Below are 7500 nucleotides of genomic sequence, written 5' to 3'. Positions count from 1 at the left end.
TGGGCTCCCTTGGCCTTTTGGGCGCCTCTGACGATGTCTTGCGAAGACCATGGGCACAAGGCCATGGCATATGGTGAGGAAAGGACCACGGTTGCCAAGGTTAGGCACCGGAATGCTTGGCCTTGGCTTGCCAAAGCAGGGCATTGCTGGGTTGGGCTCCCTTGGCCTTTTGGGCGCCTTGGACGATGTCTTGCGAAGACCATGGGCACAAGGCCATGGCATATGGTGAGGAAAGGACCACGGTTGCCAAGGTTAGGCACCGGAATGCTTGGCCTTGGCTTGCCAAAGCAGGGCATTGCTGGGTTGGGCTCCCTTGGCCTTCCGGGCGCCTTGGACGCTGTCTTGGGAAGACCATGGGCACAAGGCCATGGCATATGGTGAGGAATGGACCACGGTTGCCAAGGCTAGGCATATAGAGAGGAATCGCATTTTTGCCCGGATAGGCACCGGAATGCTTGGCCTTGGCTTGCCATAGCAGGGCATCGCTGGGTTGGGCTCCCTTGGCCTTCCGGGCGCCTTGGACGCTGTCTTGGGAACACCATGGGCACAAGGCCATGGCATATAGTGAGGAATGGACCACGGTTGCCAAGGCTAGGCATATAGAGAGGAATGGACCACGGTTGCCAAGGTTGCGCAAGTTTTGGGCATTTTTTGCCCGGATATGTCCAAGTATGCCCCGATAGGCCCGTTACGCCCCGGTATGAACGCGTATGCCCGGATAGACTCGGTATGCCTTGGGATACATGCGTATGCCCCGATAGGCTTGGTACGCCCCGATATGCGCACGTGTGCCCCAGTAGGGCTCGGTATGCCCCGGTATGTACGCGTGTGCCCCGATAGGCCCGGTATGCCCCGAGATGCACACGTGTGCCCCAATAGGGGTCGGTATGCCCCGGTAGGTACGCGTGTGCCCCGTAATGCACCTTTCGCTGATCTCCCCGCATGTCCCGCCCCTATATGTAATACTTACTTACTTACTTTCTTTCTTTCTTGCTTGCTTGCTTTCTTGCAATGGTTGGGAGTGCCCGGCATGCCCCGCTGCAGAGACCAAGGGCGCAATGACTTGGCACCGCGGATGCCGGGACTCCGGCACTTCCCGTGGCACTGATGGTTGGTTCCAAAGACAAAAGGCCGTGCAAGGCCACCGCACCGCGGATGATTTTGCTCGTGCTGGCGCCTTTGTGTGGCCAAAGAACATGCGCGAATGCTCGTGTCGGAAGGGTTGGTGTCCTGGCCCCGTCGGGTGTCACGAATGCTCGGTTGCGAAGACCATGGGACCAAAGCCATGGCACGTCGGATGATGGCTCCAGCTGGCGCCCCGGCACTTTCTGTGGCATTGATGCTCGGTTTCAAAGACAAACGTGCGCAGGGCCAGGGGACCGCAGATGACTGCTCGTGCTGGCCTCGTTGGGCGGCATTGATGGTCGGTTGCAAAGAAAATGCGCGATTGCTCGTGTCGGGGACTGGCAAGCCAAGGCCAAGCGAGCCATGGCAACGCGGATGATGGCTCCAGCTGGCGCCCCGGCACTTTCTGTGGCATTGATGCTCAGTTTCAAAGACAAACGTGCGCAGGGCCAGGGGACCGCGGATGACTGCTCGTGCTGGCCCCGTTGGGCGGCATTGATGGTCGGTTGCAAAGAAAATGCGCGATTGCTCGTGTCGGGGCCTGGCAAGCCAAGGCCAAGCGAGCCATGGCAACGCGGATGATGGCTCCAGTTGGCGCCCCGGCACTTTCTGTGGCATTGATGCTCGGTTTCAAAGACAAACGTGCGCAGGGCCAGGGGACCGCGGATGACTGCTCGTGCTGGCCCCGTTGGGCGGCATTGATGGTGTGTTGCAGAGAGCATGTGCGATTGCAAGTGTCGGCCGGGTTTGGGTTCCCTTGGGCTTTCGGGCGCCTTGGACGCTGTCTTGCGAAGACCATGGGCACAAGGCCCCGTCCTGGCCCCTTGTTCGATTCGCTCTCGTCTTGCGCTTGCTTCCAAGGTCCTCCATGACCTTCCCCATGGCCTTGCTAGATCCCCCCCATGACGCATGACCTCTGTCCGTTGGTTAGTTTTGAGTGCACACCATGCCCGGCTTGGCACCGTGTTGTCGCGTGAGTGGCATTTGGATCGTGCATGGTGGTGGGCTACCTGCCAATGCGCACAAGCCTTGCACACTAGCCTTGCGCACGAGCCTTGCACAAAAGCCTTGGACACAAGCCTTGCGCACAAGCCATGCACACAAGCCTTGGACACAAGCCATGCATACAAGCCTTGCTCACAAGCCTTGGGCACTGGCCCATCGCACTAGCCTTGCACACAAGCCTTGCGAACTAGCCTTGGGCACGAGCCTTGCGCACTAGCCTTGGGCACTAGCCTTGGGCACTAGCCTTGGGCACAACCCTTGGGCACTAGCCTTGTGCACCAGCCTTGCCCACAAGCCTTGCACAGCAGCCTTGCACACTAGCCTTGCATACAAGCCTTGCACACTAGCCTTGCACCCAGGCCTTGCTCACTAGCCTTGGGCACTAGCCTTGCGCACTAGCCTTGGGCACTAGCCTTGCACACAGACCTTGGGCACGCAGGCCTTGCACGCTAGGCATGCTTGGGCAAGCAGCTCCCGCAACAAGTCGGCGAGTGTAGGCATGGTTGGGCGCAGATCCCGCATCGTCTCGTCGCGTCTGGGCGCAAACCCGTCGCGTCTCGTTGCGTCTTCAGAAGTCGTCGCTAACAGCACCTTTGGTTGCCACTGGTGGTTAGGCGGGTTGGTTGCGCAAACCCTATAGGAGGGTGGCATGCTGCGGGGCGCTGGAATGCGCAGGTTTAGAGCGTTTTTGCCCGGATAGGCACTGGAATGTGCTGTTTTTGGGCGTTTTTGCCTGGACAGGCTAAGGAATGGGCATGCTTTGGGCGTTTTTGCCCGGATAGGCACTGGAATGGGCTGGTTTCGGGCGTTTTTGCCTGGATAGGCTAAGGAATGGGGCATGCTTTGGGCGTTTTTGCCCGGGTAGGCACTGGAATGCCTGGCCTTGGCTGGGCATTGCTGGGTTGGGCTCCCTTGGCCTTTCACCAGCCTTGGATGCTGTCTTGTGAAGACCATGGGCACAAAGCCATGGCATATAGTGAGGAATGGACCACGGTTGCCAGGGCTAGGCATATAGAGAGGAATGGACCACGGTTGCCAAGGTTGCGCAAGTTTTGGGCATTTTTTGCCCGGATATGTCCAAGTATGCCCCGATAGGCCCGTTACGCCCCGGTATGAACGCGTATGCCCGGATAGACTCGGTATGCCTTGGGATACATGCGAATGCCCCGATAGGCTTGGTACGCCCCGATATGCGCACGTGTGCCCCAGTAGGGCTCGGTATGCCCCGGTATGTACGCGTGTGCCCTGATAGGCCCGGTATGCCCCGATATGCACACGTGTGCCCCAATAGGGGTCGGTATGCCCCGGTAGGTACGCGTGTGCCCCGTAGTGCACGTTTCGCAGATCTCCCCGCATGTCCCGCCCCTATATGTAATACTTACTTACTTACTTTCTTTCTTTCTTGCTTGCTTGCTTGCTTGCAATGGTTGGGAGTGCCCGGCATGCCCCGCTGCAGAGACCAAGGGCGCAATGACTTGGCACCGCGGATGCCGGGACTCCGGCACTTCCTGTGGCACTGATGGTTGGTTCCAAAGACAAAAGGCCGTGCAAGGCCACCGCACCGCTGATGATTTTGCTCGTGCTGGCGCCGTTGTGTGGCCAAAGAACATGCGCGAATGCTCGTGTCGGAAGGGTTAGGGCGTTTTTGCCCGGATAGGCGCCTTGGATGCTGTCTTGTGAAGACCATGGGCACAAGGCCATGGCATATAGTGAGGAATGGACCACGGTTGCCAGGGCTAGGCATATAGAGAGGAATGGACCACGGTTGCCAAGGTTGCGCAAGTTTTGGGCATTTTTTGCCCGGATATGTCCAAGTATGCCCCGATAGGCCCGTTACGCCCCGGTATGAACGCGTATGCCCGGATAGACTCGGTATGCCTTGGGATACATGCGAATGCCCCGATAGGCTTGGTACGCCCCAATATGCGCACGTGTGCCCCAGTAGGGCTCGGTATGCCCCGGTATGTACGCGTGTGCCCTGATAGGCCCGGTATGCCCCGATATGCACACGTGTGCCCCAATAGGGGTCGGTATGCCCCGGTAGGTACGCGTGTGCCCCGTAGTGCACGTTTCGCAGATCTCCCCGCATGTCCCGCCCCTATATGTAATACTTACTTACTTACTTTCTTTCTTTCTTGCTTGCTTGCTTGCTTGCAATGGTTGGGAGTGCCCGGCATGCCCCGCTGCAGAGACCAAGGGCGCAATGACTTGGCACTGCGGATGCCGGGACTCCGGCACTTCCTGTGGCACTGATGGTTGGTTCCAAAGACAAAAGGCCGTGCAAGGCCACCGCACCGCTGATGATTTTGCTCGTGCTGGCGCCGTTGTGTGGCCAAAGAACATGCGCGAATGCTCGTGTCGGAAGGGTTAGGGCGTTTTTGCCCGGATAGGCGCCTTGGATGCTGTCTTGTGAAGACCATGGGCACAAGGCCATGGCATATAGTGAGGAATGGACCACGGTTGCCAGGGCTAGGCATATAGAGAGGAATGGACCACGGTTGCCAAGGTTGCGCAAGTTTTGGGCATTTTTTGCCCGGATATGTCCAAGTATGCCCCGATAGGCCCGTTACGCCCCGGTATGAACGCGTATGCCCGGATAGACTCGGTATGCCTTGGGATACATGCGAATGCCCCGATAGGCTTGGTACGCCCCGATATGCGCACGTGTGCCCCAGTAGGGCTCGGTATGCCCCGGTATGTACGCGTGTGCCCTGATAGGCCCGGTATGCCCCGATATGCACACGTGTGCCCCAATAGGGGTCGGTATGCCCCGGTAGGTACGCGTGTGCCCCGTAGTGCACGTTTCGCAGATCTCCCCGCATGTCCCGCCCCTATATGTAATACTTACTTACTTACTTTCTTTCTTTCTTGCTTGCTTGCTTGCTTGCAATGGTTGGGAGTGCCCGGCATGCCCCGCTGCAGAGACCAAGGGCGCAATGACTTGGCACTGCGGATGCCGGGACTCCGGCACTTCCTGTGGCACTGATGGTTGGTTCCAAAGACAAAAGGCCGTGCAAGGCCACCGCACCGCTGATGATTTTGCTCGTGCTGGCGCCGTTGTGTGGCCAAAGAACATGCGCGAATGCTCGTGTCGGAAGGGTTAGGGCGTTTTTGCCCGGATAGGCGCCTTGGATGCTGTCTTGTGAAGACCATGGGCACAAGGCCATGGCATATAGTGAGGAATGGACCACGGTTGCCAGGGCTAGGCATATAGAGAGGAATGGACCACGGTTGCCAAGGTTGCGCAAGTTTTGGGCATTTTTTGCCCGGATATGTCCAAGTATGCCCCGATAGGCCCGTTACGCCCCGGTATGAACGCGTATGCCCGGATAGACTCGGTATGCCTTGGGATACATGCGAATGCCCCGATAGGCTTGGTACGCCCCGATATGCGCACGTGTGCCCCAGTAGGGCTCGGTATGCCCCGGTATGTACGCGTGTGCCCTGATAGGCCCGGTATGCCCCGATATGCACACGTGTGCCCCAATAGGGGTCGGTATGCCCCGGTAGGTACGCGTGTGCCCCGTAGTGCACGTTTCGCAGATCTCCCCGCATGTCCCGCCCCTATATGTAATACTTACTTACTTACTTTCTTTCTTTCTTGCTTGCTTGCTTGCTTGCAATGGTTGGGAGTGCCCGGCATGCCCCGCTGCAGAGACCAAGGGCGCAATGACTTGGCACTGCGGATGCCGGGACTCCGGCACTTCCTGTGGCACTGATGGTTGGTTCCAAAGACAAAAGGCCGTGCAAGGCCACCGCACCGCTGATGATTTTGCTCGTGCTGGCGCCGTTGTGTGGCCAAAGAACATGCGCGAATGCTCGTGTCGGAAGGGTTAGGGCGTTTTTGCCCGGATAGGCGCCTTGGATGCTGTCTTGTGAAGACCATGGGCACAAGGCCATGGCATATAGTGAGGAATGGACCACGGTTGCCAGGGCTAGGCATATAGAGAGGAATGGACCACGGTTGCCAAGGTTGCGCAAGTTTTGGGCATTTTTTGCCCGGATATGTCCAAGTATGCCCCGATAGGCCCGTTACGCCCCGGTATGAACGCGTATGCCCGGATAGACTCGGTATGCCTTGGGATACATGCGAATGCCCCGATAGGCTTGGTACGCCCCGATATGCGCACGTGTGCCCCAGTAGGGCTCGGTATGCCCCGGTATGTACGCGTGTGCCCTGATAGGCCCGGTATGCCCCGATATGCACACGTGTGCCCCAATAGGGGTCGGTATGCCCCGGTAGGTACGCGTGTGCCCCGTAGTGCACGTTTCGCAGATCTCCCCGCATGTCCCGCCCCTATATGTAATACTTACTTACTTACTTTCTTTCTTGCTTGCTTGCTTGCTTGCAATGGTTGGGAGTGCCCGGCATGCCCCGCTGCAGAGACCAAGGGCGCAATGACTTGGCACCGCGGATGCCGGGACTCCGGCACTTCCCGTGGCACTGATGGTTGGTTCCAAAGACAAAAGGCCGTGCAAGGCCACCGCACCGCTGATGATTTTGCTCGTGCTGGCGCCGTTGTGTGGCCAAAGAACATGCGCGAATGCTCGTGTCGGAAGGGTTGGTGTCCTGGCCCCGTCGGGTGTCACGAATGCTCGGTTGCGAAGACCATGGGACCAAAGCCATGGCACGTCGGATGATGGCTCCAGCTGGCGCCCCGGCACTTTCTGTGGCATTGATGCTCGGTTTCAAAGACAAACGTGCGCAGGGCCAGGGGACCGCGGATGACTGCTCGTGCTGGCCTCGTTGGGCGGCATTGATGGTCGGTTGCAAAGAAAATGCGCGATTGCTCGTGTCGGGGACTGGCAAGCCAAGGCCAAGCGAGCCATGGCAACGCGGATGATGGCTCCAGCTGGCGCCCCGGCACTTTCTGTGGCATTGATGCTCGGTTTCAAAGACAAACGTGCGCAGGGCCAGGGGACCGCGGATGACTGCTCGTGCTGGCCCCGTTGGGCGGCATTGATGGTGTGTTGCAGAGAGCATGTGCGATTGCAAGTGTCGGCCGGGTTTGGGTTCCCTTGGGCTTTCGGGCGCCTTGGACGCAGTCTTGCGAAGACCATGGGCACAAGGCCCCTTGTTCGATTCGCTCTCGTCTTGCGCTTGCTTCCAAGGTCCTCCATGACCTTCCCCATGGCCTTGCTAGATCCCCCCCATGACGCATGACCTCTGTCCGTTGATTGGTTTTGAGTGCACACCATGCCCGGCTTGGCACCGTGTTGTCGCTTGAGTGGCATTTGGATCGTGCATGGTGGTGGGCTACCTGCCAATGCGCACAAGCCTTTCACACTAGCCTTGCGCACGAGCCTTGCACAAAAGCCTTGGACACAAGCCTTGCGCACAAGCCATGCACACAAGCCTTGCACACAAGC

Source organism: Tasmannia lanceolata, unplaced genomic scaffold, assembly GCF_043159265.1.
Source record: "Tasmannia lanceolata isolate RefF3 unplaced genomic scaffold, GAP_Taslan_0.1 ptg000012l, whole genome shotgun sequence".
Taxonomy (NCBI): domain Eukaryota; kingdom Viridiplantae; phylum Streptophyta; class Magnoliopsida; order Canellales; family Winteraceae; genus Tasmannia; species Tasmannia lanceolata.
This window is presented reverse-complemented; position numbering follows the sequence as displayed.